The sequence below is a fragment of the Stenella coeruleoalba genome, assembly GCF_951394435.1.
Source record: "Stenella coeruleoalba genome assembly, chromosome: 2".
Lineage (NCBI taxonomy): Eukaryota > Metazoa > Chordata > Mammalia > Artiodactyla > Delphinidae > Stenella > Stenella coeruleoalba.
In genome coordinates, this window is record NC_137147.1 from 84,216,654 (window position 1) to 84,239,647 (window position 22,994).

The window sequence follows — 22,994 nt, forward strand, 5'->3', positions numbered from 1 at the left end:
GCTTATAAAACTAAATATGGATCTCAGCATTAGCAGCTGAACAGAGAAAGGAATTTAAATGCTTTAACTAAAAAATCACGAGTGGATGATAAAGTGTGTAGAAACTGAAAATTTACAAACTATTTAAAACCTGGAATTGCTGACTGTACTCAGATGGATCATGGGTAGTGATGAACAGTAGAAAGGGATTATGGATGAATCTGCATTGTTCTAGATGCTCCTCATGCCACCTGTCTCCGAGGAAAGCCTGACATTTATTAGACACTGAGCCAGGCTAATGCTGACAGCAGATCCAGTGATGGTAACCTGCTTATCAGTAGATCCTTCCACTGGGTTCACAATTTTGATCTGCACCCCAGATATCTGACGGATCTCATTGATTTTGGCACCTTGATGCCCGATTATGCAGCCAATCAAATCATTGGGAACTGTGAGTTCATGAAAAGTAGTGTGAGCAGATGCATCCAAACCACTGAATCCGGTGTTGCCATGTGTCATGGGAAAATGAGACTGTTGCATTGCCAACTGGAGCAGCTTGGTCAAATCTGGCTGTGGAATGGCATACTGTCCTTGAATGGCATAGGCCTCTAGAGGCAGTCCCTCTAGGTCAGCGTTGAGGCACATGGATGGGGTGGTGTGGGGAGCTCACACGGTCCCTGTCTGTGCTGTACCTGTCCTGACCACCTGCAAAGATGACCGGAGAACTGGAGGCTTGGGCCAGTATGGGATGGTCACACCCTTTGGTGGGGGGGGACTGGGAGAGAGTCTCCAACATGACCACGCAGATCTGTTTCACACCCTCAGTGATGGATTGCGGAATGCCAATAAGAGTGATGGCCTGTTCAGTCGAGCTGGGGAGCATATCCCCTGCCACCTGGACCTGAGCCCCTGTACTCTCTCCTATTTCCTTGATCTTGCAACCACCTTTCCCAATGAGAGCTACATTGACCAGCAGGGGCCACCAGCCTCAGGGTGACTGGGGCTCTACTGGCAGCTGTGCTACTGGTCATAGAGCTGCTGATGTCCTCTTCCAGTTTGTCAATGATCATAACAAAGGCTTTGAAGATGGCATTAGTGGGTCCAGCCAAAGTGATAATCCTCTCAGGACAATTCCCTCCTGAGATGTTGATACGTGCACCACTCTCCTCGCGCATCTTCCTAACTGATTCTCCTTTCTTTCCCGATGATACTGCCAACTTCCTTTCCATGCATAAGTAGCCAGATGGTGAGAGTGACATTTAATCCACCTTCATTCACACCGGTGTCCATGTCGAGCAGTGTTCTGAGGAGCTGGACTCTGAGTGGTCAAGTCTTTGGTCACTGGTGGGGGTGAAAGCCAAAAACTGCAGGCGCGAGACGACTGAGGGGAAAAAAGGAACCTGCGGGAAGGGGAAGGGCGGGAGGCTGGGGCGGAACAATAGGGGCTGGCGGGAAGGCAAGGGGGCCCCTCCGGAGCGGGGGTGGGTGCGGGAGTTGGGGGGGTGGGGGGAGGGGGGAGAAGGAGGAGGGGGAGGGGGAGGGGGGAGGGAGAGGATAGTGGGGAGGAAGGGCGAAAGAGACCCCCGGGGCGAGTGGAGGGCAGCGGAGGGTGGGCAGGCGGGAGAGGGCATGCTCTGGCTGCTGCCTCAGCTGGTCTGGGAGAGTAGGGTCTTAAAGAGGTATTTGTATACCTATGTTCATAGCAGCACTGTTCACAATAGCCAAAGGTGGAAGCAACCTAAACATCCACTGACACATGAATGGAAAACCAAAATGTGGTATATACATACAGTGATATATCATTCAGCCTTAAAATGGAAGGAAATTTTGACCCATGCTACAACATGAATGAACCCTAAAGATATTATGCTAAGTAAAAGAAGCCCATCACTAAAGGACAAATACTGTATGATTCCAGGGCCTGGAGGAATGGGAGATTAGGGAGTGATAGCTAAGGGGTGTGAGGTTTCTTTTTTTGTATTAATGAAATGTTCTAAAATCGTGTTGATGGATGTATAATTTTGTGACTATACCAAAAGCCATTGAATGGTACATATCAAATGGATGAATTATATGACATTTGAATTATACCTCAGTATAACTATTTATTTATTTATTTATTTATTTATTTATTTTAATCTTTGGCTGGATCAGGTCTTAGCTGTGGCATGCGGGATCTTTTTTTGTTGCGGCGCGCTGGCTTCTCTCTAGTTGTGGCAGCCGGCTCCAGAGCGCGTGGGCTCTGTAGCTGCAGAATGCAGGCTCTCTAGCTATGTGTGGCCCAAGGGCTTAGTTGCCCCACAGCACGTGGGATCTTAGGTCCCCCACCAGGGATTGAACCTGAGTCCCCTGCATGGGAAGGCGGATTCTTAACCTCTGGACCACCAGGGAAGTCCCTCAATATAACTTTAAATAAAAGATCAGTGGGGGGGGAAAAAAAAATCAGTGGGAATCCCCTGGCAGTCCAGTGGTTAGGACTCTACACTTTCACTGCTGAGGGTGTGAGTTCAATCACTGGTCAGGGGAACTAAGATCCTGCCAGCTGTGCAGTGTGGCCAAAAAATAAAAAATAAAAATAAATAAAAATTAAAAAAATAAAAGATCAGTGTCAGACTTAAGGAAAACCTTCCATGACATGCCAAGGGATTTACTGTCAGTATTCAGTCCTTTTCAACATCCCAAGACAAAGCATAAAAGTAGTGTTTATTAATTTTTTAAAGTAACATAATGCCATAAAAATAGTTAATAGTAGTCCCTCCATGGGAGAATAGAGGCTAAATTATCTTAATAATTTGCATTCAATCAATAATAGCTAATATTAAAAAAATAATAATTTTATTTATTTTTGGCTGTGTTGGGTCTTCATTGTTGTGAACAGGCTTTCTTTAGTTGCGGTGAGCGGGGGCTACTCTTCGTTGCGGTGCGTGGGCTTCTCATTGTTGTGGCTTCTCTTGCTGCGGAGCACAGGCTCTAGGTGCACAGGCTTCCGCAGTTGTGGCACGTGGGCTCAGTAGTTGTGGCTTGCAGGCTCTAGAGCTCAGGCTCAGTAGTTGTGGTGCACGGGCTTAGCTACTCTGAGGCATGTGGGATCTTCCCAGGCCAGGGCTATGAACCCGTGTCCCTTGCATTGGCAGGCAGACTCTTAACCACTGCGCCACCAGGGAAGCCCAATAATAGCTAACATTTATGTGGCATTTACTATATGCAAGGCACTGTTTTGTGTGCTTGACAAATATTAATTCTAATCCTCACAGCAACCTTAGGAGGAAGGTACAGTTATTATCACAATTTTACAGGTGAGGGTATTAAGCCCCAGAGAGGCTATATGATTTTTTCTCCCAAGATCAAAGTCACACCTAGTTAGTGGTAGAGCCTGGATTCAAGCCCAGGAACTCTGCACAGTCCATGCTCTTAATCATTTCACTCTCCAACAACCTTTATTTTTAACAAAGATAGATGTAAATTCCTGTATTTAAACTAAAAAGAAGAGATGGCAAGCAAGAGACACCTGTGTATTTTAAGATATCAAAAATTTGAAGACCATCATCTTTTAAGGACATTGTCAAAATGATGTATCCCCAAGAAGCAAAATGGTGAAGTGTTCAGGGCAACTTACTACCTTGTGCAAGTATAGGAACTAAGGCTTTAATCTAGAGAAAAGAAAGTAGTTATATTAAAATATTTAGTATCTATATTATTCATACAGCTAAGGACCTGTCCTTGAAAGGCTCTATTTTGTTTTTTTCCAGAGGACAGAATTAGGTGGTTTAATGTAGAGTTTGAAAGCATGGACTTTGGAAACAGATTGGGTGGGTTCAGATCTGGCATTACCACTTAACCAGGCACATGAACTTGGGTAATTCTTCTGTGTCTTCTTCCTTAACTGTAAAATGGGGATTATGATGATAATGATAACACTACCAACATCATAGGTTGCTGTGAGGATTAAATGAGTGCCTGACACATGCTAAGCATTATATCAGTTTTATTAATGAGTGGAAGTGATAGGTTGATAGATTCCAGCTTATTCTAAGGAAGAATTTCCTAATAATTATAACTGTTCAAATGAGGAACAGGATGTTCCTCAAACTAGTGCATTCCCTAGCCCTTAGTTGCTAGAACTGCTTAAGCAAAATCTTGAATGAACACTTCTGTCAGCAATCTTGCAGAATCCCTAAATTACAATACAGGTTTATCTAGATGATCTAGAATTCCTGCATGTTAATTCATAATATGATTACTAGGTTCTCTAAGTAGCTATAACAGTATTTTACAGAAAATGTTTTGTATTTGTTTTTTGTTAAATAAATAAATATTTATTTATTTATTTTTGGCTGCGTTGAGGTCTTTGTTGCTGTGCACGGGCTTTCTCCAGTTGCGGCAAGCAGGGGCTACTCTTCGTTGCCACACGCAGGCTTACTGAGGTGGCTTCTCTTGTTGCAGAGCTCGGGCTCTAGGCTTGCAGGCTTCAGTAGTTGTGGCACGTGGGCTCAGTAGTTGTGGCTCGCGGGCTCTAGAGCACAGGCTCAGTAGTTGTGGTGCACGGGCTTAGCTGCTCTGCGGCATGTGGGATCTTCCCAGATAAGGCATCGAACCCGTGTCCCCTGCATTGGCAGGCGGATTCTTTTTTTTATTTTTTATTTATTTATTTATTTTTTTTGGCAGGTGGATTCTTAACTGCTGCACCACCAGGGAATTCCCTTTGTATTTGTTTTTGTTTTTAGGAATACACATAAGAATATCTGCAAAGGACTTAAATATCTACAAAGGACTTATTAAATTTTTCCTAAGAATTTATCGTTTTTGATGCTATTGTGAATGCAGTTTTTTTAAAAATATTTATTTATTTGGTTGCGCTGGGTCTTAGTTGCGGCAGGAGGGCTCCTTAGTTGCGGTATTCAAACTTTTAGTTGCAGCGTGCCTGTGGCATCTAGTTCCCTGACCAGGGATCGAACCCAGGCCCCCTGCATTGGGAGCGTGGAGTCCCATCCACTGCACCACCAGGGAAGTCCCCCAACGCAGTTGTTTTCTTAATTTCACTTTTGTTATTAGTGTAGAGTATAAAGTTGATTTTTTGTATACTAATCTTGTATCCTACAACCTTGCTAAACATGTAAGTTCTAGTAGTTTGTTTTGTTTTTGTTTTTGCTGTGTCTGTGTCTGTGTTTTCCTTATGACTTTCTACAAAGGATCATGTCATCTGCCAATGAAAGCAGTTTTATTTCTTCCAATCTGGATGCCTTTTGTTTATTTGCCTTTTCACACTGGCTACACCCTCCAGTACAATGTAGAGTAGAGGTGGTGGGAGACTGCGTCCTTACCTTGTTTCTGATCTTAAAGGCAAAGTATTGTCTCACCATTAAATGTGATATTAGCTGTAGGTTTAGATGTCCTTTATCATAAGCTTCTGTAAAAATAAGATTCCTTGGCCTCATCTGAAGACTTAGGGAAGTGGATCTCGGAGAGCTGCAGTCGTAGGGAATCTGTACTTCTAGGAAGCAGCTCAGATGACGGCCTTGATGGTGTTTGAGGACCTATACTGCCCATCGCTTGTCGCGCGCCGTTAGAGGAGCTCCCAATTACACTCCCTGCCTTTCCTGGAAGAATCACTGAAGAAAGAATCTCAGTACTCCTACAGTTGGGTGTAGTAAGCAACAAGACTGTCAGTTATAACAGTTTGACATTCTGCAGAATGGCCCTCAAAGAAAAGTGACGAATCTGCTCTCGCGCATTGACCAGAACTATAAACAGCAGTCGGGCATTTGGGCTCTTTCGGAATGGAAATGGGTCAAAGTCAGGAGGCAAAGTTGAGCTATTAAATTGGTTGCCTAGGTGTCGTATTATGCCCAGTATTAAAAGCTCCTAGGCCCTGAGTATGAAATTATTAGTTTAATCTATAGCTTAAGCTAACGATGGCTTAAAACTGCCATGCGGCCTAGCCAGACTACCTAACTACGAAGCGACACTGCTTCTACGCGGAATTAATTTTACACCCCTAAGAAACAATTACGAGAACATTTTTCCCTATTACCTCAACCCTGAGATCCAATCAGACGCAAAAACGGACCGGAAAAGAGATGCTGGCGCTATTGATTGACGTACATTCCAACCAACCTACAACGGAAGAAGAGCGCGCCTGCGCAAGTCGTTATCCAATCCGTACTAGCGTTAGCGGAAGAGGCGGGGGCTGTGGAAACGGCCGCCGCAGGGTTGGCGGACTTGAGGAGGAGCAAAGATGGCGGAGTGAGGTGCGTCGAGGACCCCTGGCCTTTGGGCCAGGGGGAGGGCCGGACCCCGGGCGCTCGAGTGCTTCTGCTGGCCCGTGCGAGGTAAGCCGAGAAGGTCAAGACGGGAACTAGCAGGAGGTGGCGCGGCCCAAGCCGTCCGAAGAACGGAGTGCGCGGAGCCTGCCCGCAGCTGGCACGGGCCTTGGCCAGGCGCGGGTTTCCTTGTGAGTGACCTCCGGGCGGTAGCCCGGACTTTTGGGGGTGTGTTGCACCATAACTCAGACCCGACCTGCCACTGACCTTCTCAGTGCCTTGCCTTTGGCTGCCTTTGTGCTTTCAGCTTGTTGCCCGATGATTGCACCCACGCTTGTGCATATGTGGCATTCTCTGCGTCGGCCATCGGTTTATCTTTGAAGAATATCTTTGTTTTATTGATTTATTTATGCTCCTCGCCTCACGAACTTCGTGTCCACTGTTTTGCCTGAGGCTCGGGTCTCAATCGAGGCCTGTTGCGGCTCTGAGTATTTTGTGACCCTGTCCCTTTGACCTTGAAATTTGGTGTAACAGGTTTCCCCCACTTCCTCGGATTTAATTTGAGTCTGTGTATCGTGTACGTTCTCTTGCTTACCTTTATTATATGAATTCGTTCCCACTCCCACCTCTCAAACTTTTTGAGGATCTGCGAAAGCAGTTTTGTCCTTGTATGACCTGATAGTTGCCTAATGGCGCATTAATCTCAGCTAACTCTAGGTAGAATTAACCGTAGTTTTCCAGAACTAAAGGAGTCAGTGTACAATTTTTATTTATGTATATATTTGTAGAGAGAATGAGAAAGACTTTGGGGAATTATTATTATAAAGTAATTTGTGTAATGGGGGTGGGGTTACAAAGTATACTACTGTCAGGCATTTGTGTTCGGTTCTTGTTTAATTTCATGGGATACCTTTTTTTGTAATTTGGGTTGTTATGACCCCTCATTCGACCTTTCAGTTAAATTGTGGGAAAGGTTTCTGAGTTGTTGAAGCCTGTTTAAAACTGGCACATTAGTTAGGCCCAGTTCGAATGACATGTCCGAATACAAATGAATGTGTCTGGTATGCTTTTTACTGGCCCTGGATTTAACAGAGCTGAAAATACCAGGTAAAGAAATACTTCTAAATAAGACGTTTGTGTTGCTTTTGTCCAGAGTAGTTTTTTCATTTCATCTAGGAGAAGAAGATACTGGGCAAAGGAAAGGAACAGAACATTCTTCCTTCCTACCTCACAAACAGGGGAGTGATCATTTATACTAAAGCAAAGGTCTTTTGCTGGAGAAGAGTGTCCATAGCATCATCAGATTCTCAAAGGGGACAGTGTTTAAAAACTCGAGAGCCACTGCTCCAGGAGTTTTGACATCTTTATAAAATTAATGCCAGTGCAGGTAGAGAGTAAATTCTTTTTGATTGTTCCTTCTGAATAGTTTTTGATAGTGATGTTTTTAAGACTAGTTTGGTTCATTTGAATAATTTTGCACATAAACGCATACAGCAAAAGTGAGGGCTGTATCCTTACTGTAATGTTCTTTTTATTTTTCCTTATCACAGGAAGAACATTTTCCTTGACTTGTAGGTGCTTTTATATTCATCTCAAAAAGAAAACAAAATTCTGAACTCAGGATTTGGCAAGTGAGTAATAGTGGCTAATGCTTTCAAATACTGTTTACGCAAATTGGCAATAGCTAGATAGAAGTAGAACAAGAAATCATTAGCTTCAACAGAGGATGAACGTCAAAAGTGACTATAAATTATTGGTATAATCTCTCCCTGAAGGCACTAGGGAAGGATTTGTTCCACGCTTTTCTTCTAGCTTTGGGTAGTTCGTTGGCTTGTGGCAGCACAACTCCAGTCTTCACAAGGCATCCTCCCTGTGTATGTCTATGTCCTAAATTCTCCCTTTTATAAGGACACCAGTCAGATTAGGGGCTCACTTGGCTCCAGTATGACCTCATCTTAATTAATTACATCTGCAGTGACTCTGTTTCTAAATAAGGTCATATTTTGAGGTATTCATATGACAACATAGGAATTTGGGCAGGACACAGTTCAAACCATAATATCTACTTAGTCATATACCTTGATTGTATTATATGAAAAACATTCAATGTTGAACTGCTTTAAGGATTAAAATCTTGTATACCACTTGTATAAGGGACTTAGAGTAGTTAAAATCACAGAGACAGACAGACAGAATGGTGGTTGCCAGGGGCTGCAGGGAGGGGAAATGGAGGTTTATTATTTAATTGGTACAGTTTCAGATTTGTAATATGAAAAGAGTTCTGGAGATGGATGGTGGTGATGGTTGCACGATAATGTGAATGTACTTCTTACCACTGAACTGAACACTTAAAAGGGGTTAAGATGATAAATTGTAAGTTGTGTGTATTTTACAATAAAAAAAATTGAAGAAAGATGAGTGAAAAACTCCAACTATATGTATTTCAATATTAAGAAAAGGAATAAGAAGAGGGGAAAAGGAATAAATACCCTTTAGCTGGTAGAGTCTTTATCATATACTTTTAGAGCCAAGGCTTTGTTGCTTGGATTGTAACCTTAATTAAGTCCAGGCAGACTGTTAAATAACACAAATTCAACTGAGTAAATTTATTTATTTAAATTGAAGTATAGTTGATTTACAATGTTGTGTTAATTTCTGCTGTACAGTAAAGTGACTCAGTTATACATATAACTATATTCTTTTTATATTCTTTTCCATTTTGGTTTATCCTAGAATATTGAATCCCAGGACATTGTATAGTGTGCTTTCATTTATGGGGAGGAAATAAATCCACTTAAGCACATCTATATTAGTATAGTCTAGCCCACATCTGGGGGCAGAAACTGTCCAACAAACCCAGCATTTGTTTTTCTTTTTTTGGCCGTGTGGCATGGGGGAATCTTAGTTTCCCGATCAAGGGTCGAACCCATGCCCCCTGCATTGGGAGCACAGAGTCTTAACCACTGAACCGCCAGGGAAGTCCCAGCATTTGTTTGTTTGTTGTTGTTTTTTAATAATTTTTTTAAAAATTTATTTTTGGCTGCATTGGGTCTTTGTTGCTGCGTGTGGGCCTTCTCTAGTTGTGGCGAGCGGGGGCTACTCTTTGTTGTGGTGCACGGGCTTCTCATTGCAGTGGTTTCTCTTGTGGAGCATGGGCTCTAGGCGCGTGGGCTTCAGTAGCTGTGGCTTACGGGCTCTAAAGTGCAGGCTCAGTAGTCATGGTGCACGGGCTTAGTTGCTCCGTAGCATATGGGATCTTCCCAGACCAGGGCTCGAACCCGTGTCCCCTGCATTGGCAGGCGGATTCCCAACCACTGTGCCACCAGGGAAGCCCTTGAGCTATTTATTGATGTGTAACAAATTACCCAAAATGTAATGGATTAAAACAACAATAAACATTTATTATCTCGCACAGTTTGTGTGGGTCAGGAGTTATTAGAGTTTCTGGTTTGGAGTCTCATACAGGGTTACAGTCAAGATACTAGCTGGGGTGGCAGTCATCTAATTCCATGGTGGCTCATTCACATGGCTAGCAAATTCATGCTGGTTGTGGAAAGCCTCATTCCTACCACTGTCAGCCTCTTCCAGGGCTGCTTGAGTGTCATGATACAGCAGCTGGCTTTTCCCAGAACAAGTAATTCAGGAGAGCAAGGCAGAAGCCACAATCCCATCTATGACCTTGCCTCAAAAGTCACTCACTGTCACTTCCTCCTCATTCTGTTGGTCATTGTTTAGACACCAACTAGTATACTGCAATACAATTCTGACACTAACCATCTGGAATTAATGCAGACCCCACAAGTCAAAAGGGCATGATCCCCCAAGAAGACTGCCCTCACTTTAGATGCCAGCAGCACTTTGGAGGATCCCCAGGCCACCTGCACTTCTGACCAACTGGCTGCAGATTCAAGGGTTCCCATGACCCTGTCAGAACCAATCTTTGGCTTCATATTTATTTTTTCCTTCCTTCTGGCTGCTTTGGGTTTATTTATTATTTTTCTAGTTCCTTAAGGTATAAAGTTAGGTTGTTGATTTGATATCCTTCTTCATTTTTAATTTAAGCATTTACAGCTGTATATTACTCTTAGCACTGCTTTTGCTGCATCTTGTAAGTTTTGGTATGCTGTGTTTTTGTTTTCATTTGTCTCAAGATATTTTCAAATTTCCCTTGTGATTTCTTCTTTGACCCATTGGTTGTTTAGGAGTGTGTTGTTTAATTTCCACTGGTTCATTTACTGTAAATTCCAACAATTTGTAGTCTCCCTCTAGGGACAAAGGCCAGTCAAATTTTTTATTATACAGTAGTCACATAGGTGAACCCTTGTTCATTTTTAGAAGGGATTATTAAAGGGTGTGAATACCAGGAGGCAGCAGTAAGGGAGGACCATCTTAGAAGCTGACTACTACATAAAGTCATTTGACTCAGATCTGGCTAGCCCAAGAGCTTCATTGAAAATTCCTATTTTCCCTTTTCATCCTCTCAATAAGTCAGATTTTGTAATATAAAGTTACATTTTTTGTATAATCAACAGCACTAAACAAGTGAGTTCAGAGACCCAGAAATGCGTAGTAAGGCACCAGCTTTACAGGAATGTATTTGTAAGTTTTGTAGATCAGAGTGTATAGTTGTACTTTCTTCACCTAACTCTAGGACCTGTCTATTTAAATTTTAGCTCATGTTGGCTAGGTATATTTAAGAGCCCTGCTATTCAGTTGTTCAACAAATTTTTATTAAGTGCTTATTATGGGTCACATGCTATTCTAGGTGCCTGGGATTCACCAGTGAACAAAACAGGTTCCTTCCTGGTGGAGGTTACATTTTAGACAGGACACATGAGAAACATAATAAGTATTGTACCTTACATAAGTGCCTTATGTAGTGTTTCATGCATGGATTAAAAGGAAAAGTAGGGCTTCCCTGGTGGCGCAGTGGTTGAGAATCCGCCTGCCAATGCATGGGACATGGTCGAGCCCTGGTTCTGGAAGATCCCACATGCCGCGAAGCAACTAAGCCTGTGCACCACAACTACTGAGCCTGCGCTCTAGAGCCCGCGAGCCATAACTACTGAAGCCCACGCGCCTAGAGGCAGTGCTCCACAACAAGAGAGGCCACTGCAATGAGAAGCCCGCGCACCACAACGAAGAGTAGCCCCCGCTCGCTGCAACTAGGGAAAGCCTGTGCACGGCAATGAATACCCAACGCAGCCATAAATGAATGAATAAATGAATAAATTTAAAATATGGAACGCTTCACGAATTTGTGTGACATCCTTGCACAGGGACCATGCAAATCTTCTCTGTATCATTCCCAATTTTAGTATATGTGCTGCTGAAGCAAGCACAAGAAAAGGTGCATTTTTAAAATCGAAGTATAGTTAATTTACAATGTTGTGTTTCAAGTGTACAGCAGTGATTCCGTTTTTTATATATATGTATGTATATATATACATACACACATACATATGTATTCTTTTTCAGATTCTTTTCCATTATAGGTTATTCCGGGGTATTTAGTATAGTTCCCTATGCTATATGGTAGGTCCTTGTTTGCCTGTTTTATACATAGTAGTGTGTATATGTTAATCCCAGACTTCTGATTTAGCCGCCATCCCCTTTGGTAACCATAAGTTTGTTTTTTATGTCTGTGAGTCTGTTTCTGTTTTGTAAATAAGTCATTTGTATCATTTTTTTTTACGTTTCACATATAAATGATATCATATGGTATTTGTCTTTCTGTCTCTGGCTTACTTCACTGAATATGATAATTTCTACATCCATCCATGTTGCAGCAAATGACATTAAGGAAAAGGTGCTTTTTATCTTTTTCTTTTTTTGGGCCAAGCCGCATGGCATGCGGGATCTTAGCTCCCTGTTCAGAGATCGAACCCGTGCCTCCTGCACTGGAAGCATGGAGTCTTAACCCCTGGACCTCCAGGGAAGTCCCAAAAAGGTTTTTTTTTTTTTTCCCCCCGGTACGCGGGCCTCTCACCGTTGTGGCCTCTCCCGTTGCGGAGCACAGGCTCCGGACGCGCAGGCTTAGCAGCCATGGCTCACGGGCCTAGCCGCTCCACGGCATGTGGGATCTTCCCGGATCAGGGCACGAACCCATGTTCCCTGCATCGGCAGGCGGACTCTCAACCACTGCGCCACCAGGGAAGCCCAAAAGGTGCATTTTTAAAAGACTTCTTTGGTACTTATTTGGTTTATATAGAATTCTTTCAGCATATTTACTTGTGGAAAGGACTAGCTTGTATCTTCTTTCCCCCTCAACATTACTGCCAATTATCTGGCCATTAGAATTGAGCTACAGAACAGTCTAGTGGCTGGTGCAAGCTTTGAACTAGCCTGAGTAAGCTTATATAATGAAACAGCTCTGTTCTCCGTAGGGTTCTAAAGGCCTGTATGTGGATATTCTCAGTTTTTTCTCTCACTTCCTCTGCTGCTTTTATAACAAATGCAAATTCTGTAGTTCTTTACCTTCTGAATTAATTTACATTTTCCTTTTGTAGGTTTTGAATCAGAACTGTCTCGTCTTCAACCAGAAGAGGTTATTCAAGGTCAGTTTGGAGTTGAGAGGTATTTTTGAATCTCTGTGACATACTAAAAATGGAGGGCTAGGAAGACTAGTCAGCCAGTCACCATTGGCCATTTTTGTAAGCTTAAGTAATTTAAGCTTTTGATATGCACCTGTGATTTATTTCTTTATTATCATACATACATAAAATTTATCATTTTAACTATATTTAAATGTATAATTCAGTGGCATTAAGTATATTCACATTGTTCTGTAACCATTACCACTGTCTATTTCCAGAACTTATTCATCATCCCAAACAAACTCAATACCCATTAAGCAGTAACTCTCCACTTCCCTGCCACCAGCCCCCCGCCCCCCCAGTTCCTAGTTACCTGTATTCCACTTTCTTTCTCTGTGAATTTGCCTAGTCTAGTTACCTCGTGTAAGAGGACTTAGACAATATTTGTCCTTTTTTTGTCTGATTTACTTTTGCAGATATTTGCAGTTTAACAAGTGTGATGTTTAACAGCAGTGAACTGCTAATGTTTTTACACGCTTGCATTTGGCGATCATGCTACAGTACGTATTGTTTTACCTGTGTTTATAGTTTACAAAATTTTTATTGTTCACTCTTGGTCTTAGGTAGTTGAAGATAATTCTGAGTAAGATGACACATATGGTTTTGAGTATTAAGTATTTAAGCATCAACTTTGGAGTACAATACTGGTTTTATTTATTTATTTATTTATGGCTGTGTTGGGTCTTTGTTGCTGCACACTGGCTTTCTCTAGCTGTGGTGAGCAGGGGGCTACTCTTTGTTGTGGTGCACGGGCTTCTCACTGCAGTGGCTTCTCTTGTTGTGGAGCATGGGCTCTAAGCATGCGGGCTTCAGTAGCTGTGGCACATGGGCTCTAGAGCACAGGCTCAGTAGTTGTGGTGCATGGGCTTAGTTGCTCTGCAGCACATGGGATCTTCCCAGACGAGGGCTCGAACCTGTGTCCCCTGTTTGGCAGGTGGATTCTTAACCACTGCACCACCAGGGAAGTCCTACAATACTGCTTTTAAGCACAGATTTTTTTTTTTTAATTTTTAAATATTTATTTATTTTTGACTGTGTTGGGTCTTTGTTGCTGCATGTGGGCTTTCTCTAGTTGTGGTGAACAGGGGCTACTCTTTGTTGCAGTGCGTGGGCTTCTCATTGCAGTGGCTTCCTTTTTTGCGGAGCACAGGCTCTAGGGGCATGGACTTCAGTAGTTGTGGCATGTGGGCTCAGTAGTTGTGGCTCGCGGGCTTAGTTGCCCCGCGGCATGTGGGATCTTCCTGGACCTGGGCTTGAACCCATATCCTCTGCATTGGCAGGCAGATTCTTAACCACAGTGCCACCAGGGAAGTCCCAACACAAATGTTTTATATAGAATCATTTCATGGACTATATTATTCCATTTGCATAAGAGAAAATTAACATGTGTATCTCATTTTATATAATGCAAGTTTTTATATAATTCTAGCTTTTTGTATCATACTTACATAAGTTTCTTGGCTACTGCTTCCGCTTTTCTTTCTTTTTATTTATTTGTTAGTTCTTATTTTATATATATTTATTTTTTTGGCCACACCCTTACGCATGTGGGATCTTAGTTCCCCAACCAGGGATCGAACCCGTGTCCCCTGCATTGAAAGGTGGAGTCTTAACCACTGGACCGCTGAGGAAGTCCCTGCTTCTGCTTTTCTTTCTTTTCTTTTCTTTTTTTTTTTTTTTTTTAATTTTATTTTTTATGTTTGGCTGTGTTGGGTCTTCGTTGCTGTGCGCGGGCTTTCTGTAGTTGCGGTGAGCGGGGGCTACTCTTCGTTGCAGTGCATGGGCTTCTCATTGCGGTGGCTTCTGTTGTTGTGGAGCACGGGCTCTAGGTGCACAGGTTTAGTAGTTGTGGCTCGTGGGCGCTAGAGCTCAGGCTCAGTAGTTGTGGCGCACGGGCTTAGTTGCTCTGCAGCATGTCAGGTTTTCCCGGACCAGGGCTTGAACCCATGGCCCTTGCATTGGCAGGTAGATTCTTAACCACTGTGCGACCAGGTAAGCTCCCCTGCTTCTGCTTTTCCAGTGATAATACTGAATTTGGTGGTGTGGTTGGACATTTTCTTTTAAACAATATGTAATCCAAAAAATTTTTTTTCTGTGTGTTTTAAAATACTATTTTTAAAAAGTAAGCTCATATAGAAGTACCTATGTTAATCTTCCTGTTTTCAATCTATTTTGTATTTCCAGGTATTTCTATGTTGTCTCCTGGAGTGGGGTTGTCCTGCTTCTTTTATCGGGCCACCTTCCCTATTCTTGAAATGTGGATATCTCTTCTCTAAACTTTACCTCCATGATTTGGACTGGAAAAGGCTGCTCTTCTTTTTGTTCCACCTCTCAGATTCAAAGAAGAGAAGCCCCTGGGATGCAGTCATCCTGCTAACTTCTCTAGGAAGAAAGAAGCAACTGATATACATCTTCTGCTGCAATTTGCTTAATCACAAATAATTTTACAAGCTGAAGGCGGATATCATTTGAAACAGGTGCTTAGATGGTGATATTTGTGAATTCTTTACCTTTTGTTCCAGACAAGAAGACGAAATAGCAAGCGTGCGTGACATCAGGGTGTTTTTTTTAACGTCTTCCAGTTTTAGCCACTGTTGTGATAAGCACAGTTGAGACTTGCAGCAGTAAATTCCAAATATGTGTTCTAATTTGAAGTGAAAGAGATGCTTAAAAAATTACATATATTTCTAATACCTGGCTCATCCTTTGGCATAGATTTACTGGATAAGAACAAAGGTCCAATTTTGCAGTAAAACCTTTGATGTGATAAAGAAGCATAAAGACAAGATATCACAAGGTTAGTTGCATATGTGAGTACATTATCACAACTCTATAAATACACATTTTTACATGTGTAAGTCCACATTTTTGGATGATAAGAGGGATATTCCTCCTGGAGAAGGAAGCTGTGGTGGACTTCTTTTTCAGAAGTCTTTGGATATATGGTATTTTTAAATGTTTTTTCATTCTTCTAAGGAATAACCACATTGTGCAGATGCTAACCCTATGAATGCATGCTTGGGTTTAGTGAAAAGTTGGTAAAAGGGAACTAAACAGTTTTGAGTCCGGGGATGGAACCCTCTTCACCACCCTAGGATGAGAAGCTACTGTATTAAAATTAGTTCTTTCTTTTTCGTGCAGTCTTATTTATATAGCACTTGAGACTTGGTTTTACATGCTGCTAAGGCTGGAAGAAAAGTGGCAAAAGTGGTTTTTCTGTTCAGAAGATCTTGGGATGGACCCTACAGTATGACCTGCCTTCACCTTTGGACATACAGGAGTGGAGAAAAAAACGAGGGAAGTTTCCATATTACTCCTTTCTCCTAAGAAAAAGAAGTGAAAATGCTTTATGCAGCTCCATCTGACTTTATGGCATTTCACATTCTATAGCTTTGTTTTTTGTAAAAGGATAAGTAACTTTTTCCCTTTGATCCAAGATGGGTTCTTGGGTATTTGATTTATTTTTCTAGGCAATAGGTGTATGTTTGGCTGAAAAGGCTGGGACTGAGGTAACTTCCCCCAGTTGGAACTGAACTTTCTCATCAGAGAATGGGCCTCAGAAGAAATGTTCCCAGACTGTGGTTAGGTCAGTGTAGATTTAGAAGAAATCCAGGGTCTGAAAAAACTCAAACAAGAAAAATAGTTCCAGTAAGAAATAATGAATTTCCTTTCTTTCTGTTAAAACTTACAACTATCTGATGAACAGACTACAGGGTAAAGCCGTCCTTGCTTCCAAATCAACAGGGGACCATTGTATGAATTGCCAGGTGTTTACATAAGAAGAATGAAACCTTTATAAGTTTTTGTAAGTAGAGAAAGAATTTACAGCTGGTTAGATGAAATTAAGAACAAATCATCTTAGATCATCTCTGTGATACAGGGAATGTTTACCCAGGGCCATGCATGTTGTGCTGCTGAAATCTTGGGGCAGATTTACCAGAATTTGAGAGTGATAAAAATAGCCAAAAATTGGAAATATTGAGCACTCTTAATGATTAGTTAAATTGGTCAACCAATTTGAATTGGCATATGGAAGCGTTTTAGTAAAATAATTACATAATATAGATAAAATATAATTTCCTTTAATTGGGGGCAATTACTGAGTGGTAAAGCATAGTAGAAGTAACTTGGATAAAGGTAACTTAAATTTTTCTCTAAATTCTCAGCCACTTCCTGATGTTTTCTATCAGTATTTTGGAATTGATAAAGACAGAATGGAACCTACATACATGAGTCCCGTTGGTATGTTGGGAATATCATATGGAGAATTTGTATCTTCAGTTGTCTGTTACCCATCCTCCCCATGTTTTTTTGGGCAACTTTTTGGGTAGGATTGTTTGGCAGGGGATAGAGACCCTCTACTGTCAGCACCAGTGAAACCATCTCTGGCCCACTTGTTTGAATAATTGTGTATCAGACTCATCTTCTCCAGTTGCTTTACATATTTTCATTTCAAAGTTAAGAGAACCACTGTTTAATGCTTTCAGGTTGTTTCTGCATCTGCATCTTCCATGATTTTCACCAGATGGCATTTAACAAAATGGGTATATTCCAGTTGTATTTGCCCAGTGTTTACTTAATACATCTACATTGTTTTTCCTGGTCTATTTTGGTCCACTTCATGATGGCAAAAGCTATAATTTTAGGCAGGACTATGCCTCAATCTGTAGCTGTGCCTACTTCCTTTCCTTTGCTCATCCATGTTAGCTGGCAGTTTTTCTTTTAAAAAGTTGAACAAAAATGGGATATGTGCAATAGAAATATATATATGTATATTTTAATACTTGTGGACAGATGTTACAAGTTGTTTAAGAACAACAAAATCACCAATGTCTTCCATTTTGAGATGTGTATAGTTTTGTAAGCATTAGTGCTTGGTAGCATATTGTAGTGCCATGTTAGGGGTTAGTGCATGAGCCTAGTAATAATTTAAACTTCAGGATGAATTATTGATAATAACTAATAGTGTAAAAAGAGTGGAAAATCTAGACCTTTTCTTTTCTCATAAATATCTGAATCCGTGATATTCTCCCTGGGGAAAAGAGATTAAGGCCCAAAAGACTCATTTATGAATAGAAATATGGGGTCACAAGGTGAGATACTGTCTTTGAGGATTTTTAAGCTTTCCATGAGGTAGGAAACCAAGTTGCCTTTGTGTGTTACGAAACCTTATATCAAAATGAGGCCCCATTTCATGATTCTGCTTTGTTCTCTTTGAGGTGAGACTGTTCTTACACTGTTTTCACATTGTATGTCTTGTAGGTTTATTGTTTTCCCACTCTTTTTGCATCAGATTATTTTACATTTTGCATGTCTTACTGAGATGCTATGTTAATTGCTCAAGTGAGTGCTTTTCTAATCGGAAGACCATTTATGTTTCCTATCTGCAGTATGCTACATGTTAACAGAAGAACACTGGTCAGTAGTTGAGTGTCCTAGATTAATTTCTCTTGGGCTTTTCCTGTTTCCAAATTTGCTGAATTGTGTATTGATGAGATTCCAGACCTTTTCATGAGAATTGGCAATGTAGCTAAATGGAGACTACCTAGGTTGCCATGTATTAATATTAACTAACTCCCTGCTTGGTTATAGTAAATTGCCTCAGACAGCTTTCACTCTTTTCTCTTTTCCTTGTAGAAATAAAAGTTGTTTTGTTCTGAAAGCATAGCTTTCTGTAGAAAAGAAATTCCTACCTCTAAAAGCTTTCTTGAGAACTTGGAAATGGCAGTTTTCTGGGGTGATTTTTAAATCTCAGTATTAGGAGAGTCCAGGATTTATTGCCACAGATTCTATAGTTAGTATGATAGGAAATGCAAAACTTTTTTAATGTGGTGTGTCTTGTGTGCAGAAGCAGGCTTAAAGAAATTGACTCTTGGGCAGCAAATCTCGAGGGACCCAGGTTTAGATTCTTATAGTGTACTTAAAGTAGTTGTACTCCTGGTTCAATTAGTTTAGTGCCTGGGAGAATCCACTTCTGAAAAGCATTTAAACATTTAAAAAAATACCTCTGAAAAGGTAATGAATGCAAAATAGCACAGTATATAGGAAAGAATATTTCCTATTGCAAAAAAAAAAAAAGCCATAAAACAAACAATTTTCAAGAGGTAGAATTTCAGTAGCAATAACAGTTTTGCATGTATACTAAGTTGCGTTAGCAGGGTTGTACAGTAGACTACTACTTGAGTTTGAGGCTCTGTGATAACAGAATTCCATGAAAGGAAAAAGATGTTGTAGGTAAAGAGTATGTAAAAGGTACTTAAAAAAAAAAAACAAAACTATGAATGTATATGAGTATATCATTATGTGAGAAATAGCAACGTTTGTGCAAGTTAAAGGTTAAAGACCCTACTTGTTTGCTAGAGCAGAGGGTTAGAGCCATTTAAGCTTTTCTGATGCTTAACCTGGAAACGTACTCCTACTGAGTGACCCCACTGAAGCTCATCGTGTGGGGATTTTGCTTATGTTTCTTTTAACAACAGGCATTTATAAAATGGCATACTTTTTGCTTTGTCACCTCATCTTTCTCCATTAGTTTCCTGGGTACATTTTTTAGAGAAAAGTTTGCTGTGTGTATATATTTAGAGTTTAAAAAGACAGACTATAGCTGGCTTTTCCTCATGCCTGTTAGTGTAGGGGCGTTAGGATTTAAAGGTATAAAGCAAAAGGACTGAAGGGAATGGCCAGAGACAGTACACTGTCTAATGTAGATGTGCCAAGGCCTGTGGCCTGTGACTGCTTATTTTAACAAGAACCCAGCAAACTAGTTTCTTGATCTGAATCATACAGCTCTCACATCAGGATGTAATAACAGAATGAGGGTGACTTCTTACTCCCTTTTACCTCATGTTCATCTTGGCCATTTAGCACCTTGAAGATCCCTGAAAGGATTGTGACTGTGTTCCCTTGTTTTCCCAGGGGAAGAAACTGAAAGATGAGTGGATCTAAGAAAATAGTGCCTCTTGAATATTAAATTCTTAAATGGCAACTCCAAAGGATAGAGAGAAGGCTATATTAAATTGATTATAGCTCCTCTTTAAATGTCCTATGTCTTCAGTTTTGTGTTAGAGACATTGGAATAACCAAGCAATATTCAAACATCTGCACGATCATGAGGACACCACTGCATATTACAGTGATGTCAGTAACAGTTTAGTTACTTAGAACAATTAAAGATTACCCTTAATAGCAACATTCATAGTTTTAAATGCTCAAATGTGCTACAAGTTTTTGTAGTCTCAAAGTATGGTTGATACTTTTCAATGTTGTTTTGGTCTCATGTTTACTCTTTGTGTACCTGTGATATGCAAAATATGAAGAGACCCTTGGCCTCCAGGAGTTTACATTCTCATGGTGCTGCTGGTGCAAGCAAATTGCTTCTAGTTTATTCAGAACATTGCTTGGCTGTTAATTATACCATGTTTGGAAGGATTCCTTGGCCAATAGTTTTCAAAAGCAGAGGGCTATGCTAAACTTCAGGGCATTGATTTTTGAGTTTACATTGTATTAGCTCTGCTGTTCATGAACTCCTTTTCCCCAGGGAGCTGTGCAGGTAATGCTTATTAATGTGAATCAAACTATTCTGCCTAAGAGCATCTTCATCATCTCTATACCACCTATGCTCTTGTATGCCATCACTGTCAGTAAATGGCCAAGAAAACTCACTGCTCCAGAGGACATCTCTCAGTACTCTATTTTCCCAAATTTTTTACATCATTCTCTACCCAAAAGGACCAGAATTTGCATTTAATCCTTTTATAACTGAATAGTGGTCCTAATTTTAACCTTTTTGTGTGTGACTTTTGTACCTCTGTTCTGAAGCAGCATTGTGATAGATGTGGAGCACCTGCCTACATTTCTAAGCAATCACTTTATTAACCCACATTTTCAGTTGAAACTTTGCATGTAACTTCCTCTACTTCCTCTGAGTCAAGGGGTTTACTCTGCATGTTTATTAAAAGTGGGTCTGGATGGAAGTGCAAGCAATAGTGGCAGGCCCATAACTCTTATTTTAGAGTATAATATTCTAATGCATGGTTGAAAATGTCCAGTGTTATGTGGCTACTAGTAATTAGATATATGCATTTATTAATAATGAAGCAATAGAGACTTAAACCACTAGCTTGAATTTATTGTTTGGATTATTTTCATTTTCTAAGATTATCTTACTTCCATTGAAAATGGAAGCTAGAAGATAAACAGGGGCAACCATAAGACATTCAAACTGTCAGGAATAGAGCATAACAGTGCTCACCCTCTAACCTCTTGCCTGGTTCCATTAGTCCCCAAGCATGTTTAAAACAAAAGGCACAAACTAAGCATGTTCAAATAAATAAAGAAGCTGCTATGGCTATAATAGAAAGGTGCAGAGTTTCAGAAAGAGTATGGAATACCAGTGTGGAAGATGTAGAGTAACTAGGGATGGGGTTTGTCTGATACAATTTATGTGGCTTAAGTTTGGATCTCTTAAGACTAGAATCTTGGAAGTGAATAGAGGCAACATGGACATATTTCAGATGTTCCAGGATTTTCAGGTAACTAGGTGACTCTTTGGATGGTACTGCTTTACCCAACCATAAAAGATCCTTCCAGCAAAGGAGCCCATTCCATTTTATAGAAATAGTCCTTAAAATATGGATACATCTGTGGTTTGGTTTTTCTGTTGTTACTGTATTTAAGTTTTTAAAGAAATTTTTTTATAGCCAGAGTTTTATCCTTGATGTTTTGGTTAGACTTCATAATTTGTTGCCTAAAGCTTTTGATGCCAGGTAGACAGGAGCAAGTTTTCCCATTTTGTAAAAAAGAAAAACCTTGCTGTTTATTTTCTTACTTGATGAAGAAAATAGATCAGTTCATTGTAATAGCTTAAAATTTTTTGAGATGATTCCTGACTTTGAAATAACCCATGTAAGTACATGTGATCATGACAAGTAATGTACAAATGTGATTCATTATATTTGAAAGAGACCTAAGTAGAAGAGAATTCAAGATTAGACTGGATGATTTTCACTAGGCCCCTTCCAGGTTTCATGTTCTATGATTGAAAAATAATTTTTCCAAAATTATTTCAACCTCATTTTAATCTTCACTGTGGGATTTCACTTTGAATACCTTTAGGAATGTTTAAGTGGAATGGTAACTTTCCAGTAGTTCCTAATGAATAACTTATAGTCCTTTTACCCAGTTCAGGAAGTGAAATGTCATATCCCATATGTAAAGTTTCAGTTTGGTACTTATCAATAAAATGTCTACCAAACAATGAAACCAGTAAAGATTTAAGGACAGAGTTTCTCTAATCTCTGTTCCTATTATTTCCACTAGGCCATATTAAAATGTTAATATTAGAAGCCCAGACATCACAGATTTCTCCAGGAACCCATACTCGGAAACTTTTTTTTTTTTCCTGGTACACGGACCTCTCACTGTTGTGGCCTCTCCTGCTGCGGAGCACAGGCTCCGGACGCGCAGGCTCAGCAGCCATGGCTCACGGGCCCAGCTGCTCCGCGGCATGTGGGATCTTCCCAGACCGGGGCACGAACCTGTGTCCGCTGCATCGGCAGGCGGACTCTCAACCACTGCGCCACCAGGGAAGCCCCATACCCGTAAACTTTTAAAGTCAAGAGTAGATATCTTAAGGTTAGAATTTTCAAAAGATTTTGTCTCCCCTGGTGATGGTATGCCATGCCATAGATTAAAGTATAATTTTCTCCCAGGGATAAATATTCTGGCAATACATTATCATCAGTCCGTAAACAACAGTAATAGTCTTGGCGCTTACCTTAAAACCACCTGTCGCTGGTAATTTAAAAGATTCATGTTAGAATAACCTTTGCATAGAGTTTTACTTCAGTAGCTTTTGTTTTTACTTGTTCAGATCTTCTTCATTGCCTCATTGGTATATAAGATAATGTTAAAAGAATTAATTGAATGTTTGAAGTTTTACAAAAGGCAGCTTGCTTTCTAATCTATGCATCTTTGGGATATTAGAAGAAATATTCTTTGCTGTAAAAAGGAACTGCTGTAAAAGTTGGAAACTCTGCGCCTGTGTACATATATATTTTGGCAATAAAGCAGCATGGGCCGAGAATGCACTGAAATTTCACTGTGTTGTTATTTGGAATGGGTAATTCTAATAATGCAGTAAATTATGGAGATGGAAAAA

General features: G+C 40.6%; 1 long non-coding RNA gene and 1 pseudogene across 4 annotated transcripts; one reads left to right on the forward strand and one right to left on the reverse strand.

The window, feature by feature from the left end:
- Positions 1-210: 210 nt before the first annotated feature.
- Positions 211-1,389, reverse strand: LOC307182342 (poly(rC)-binding protein 2-like; annotated as a pseudogene). Its single transcript has one exon. The product of its transcript is annotated as a poly(rC)-binding protein 2-like (transcript).
- A 4,802-nt stretch (positions 1,390-6,191) lies between these two features.
- On the forward strand, positions 6,192-22,923 carry LOC307181775. 3 transcript variants are annotated; one of them, XR_013827039.1, is made up of 7 exons: positions 6,192-6,308; positions 7,790-7,870; positions 12,749-12,796; positions 13,252-13,335; positions 15,020-15,312; positions 15,551-15,632; positions 15,977-22,923. It is a non-coding gene; the product is annotated as an uncharacterized lncRNA (long non-coding RNA). The 3 variants fall into 3 exon arrangements; XR_013827038.1 differs by having other exon boundaries at positions 15,020-15,632; XR_013827037.1 differs by having other exon boundaries at positions 15,020-22,923.
- The last annotated feature ends 71 nt before the right edge of the window (positions 22,924-22,994 follow it).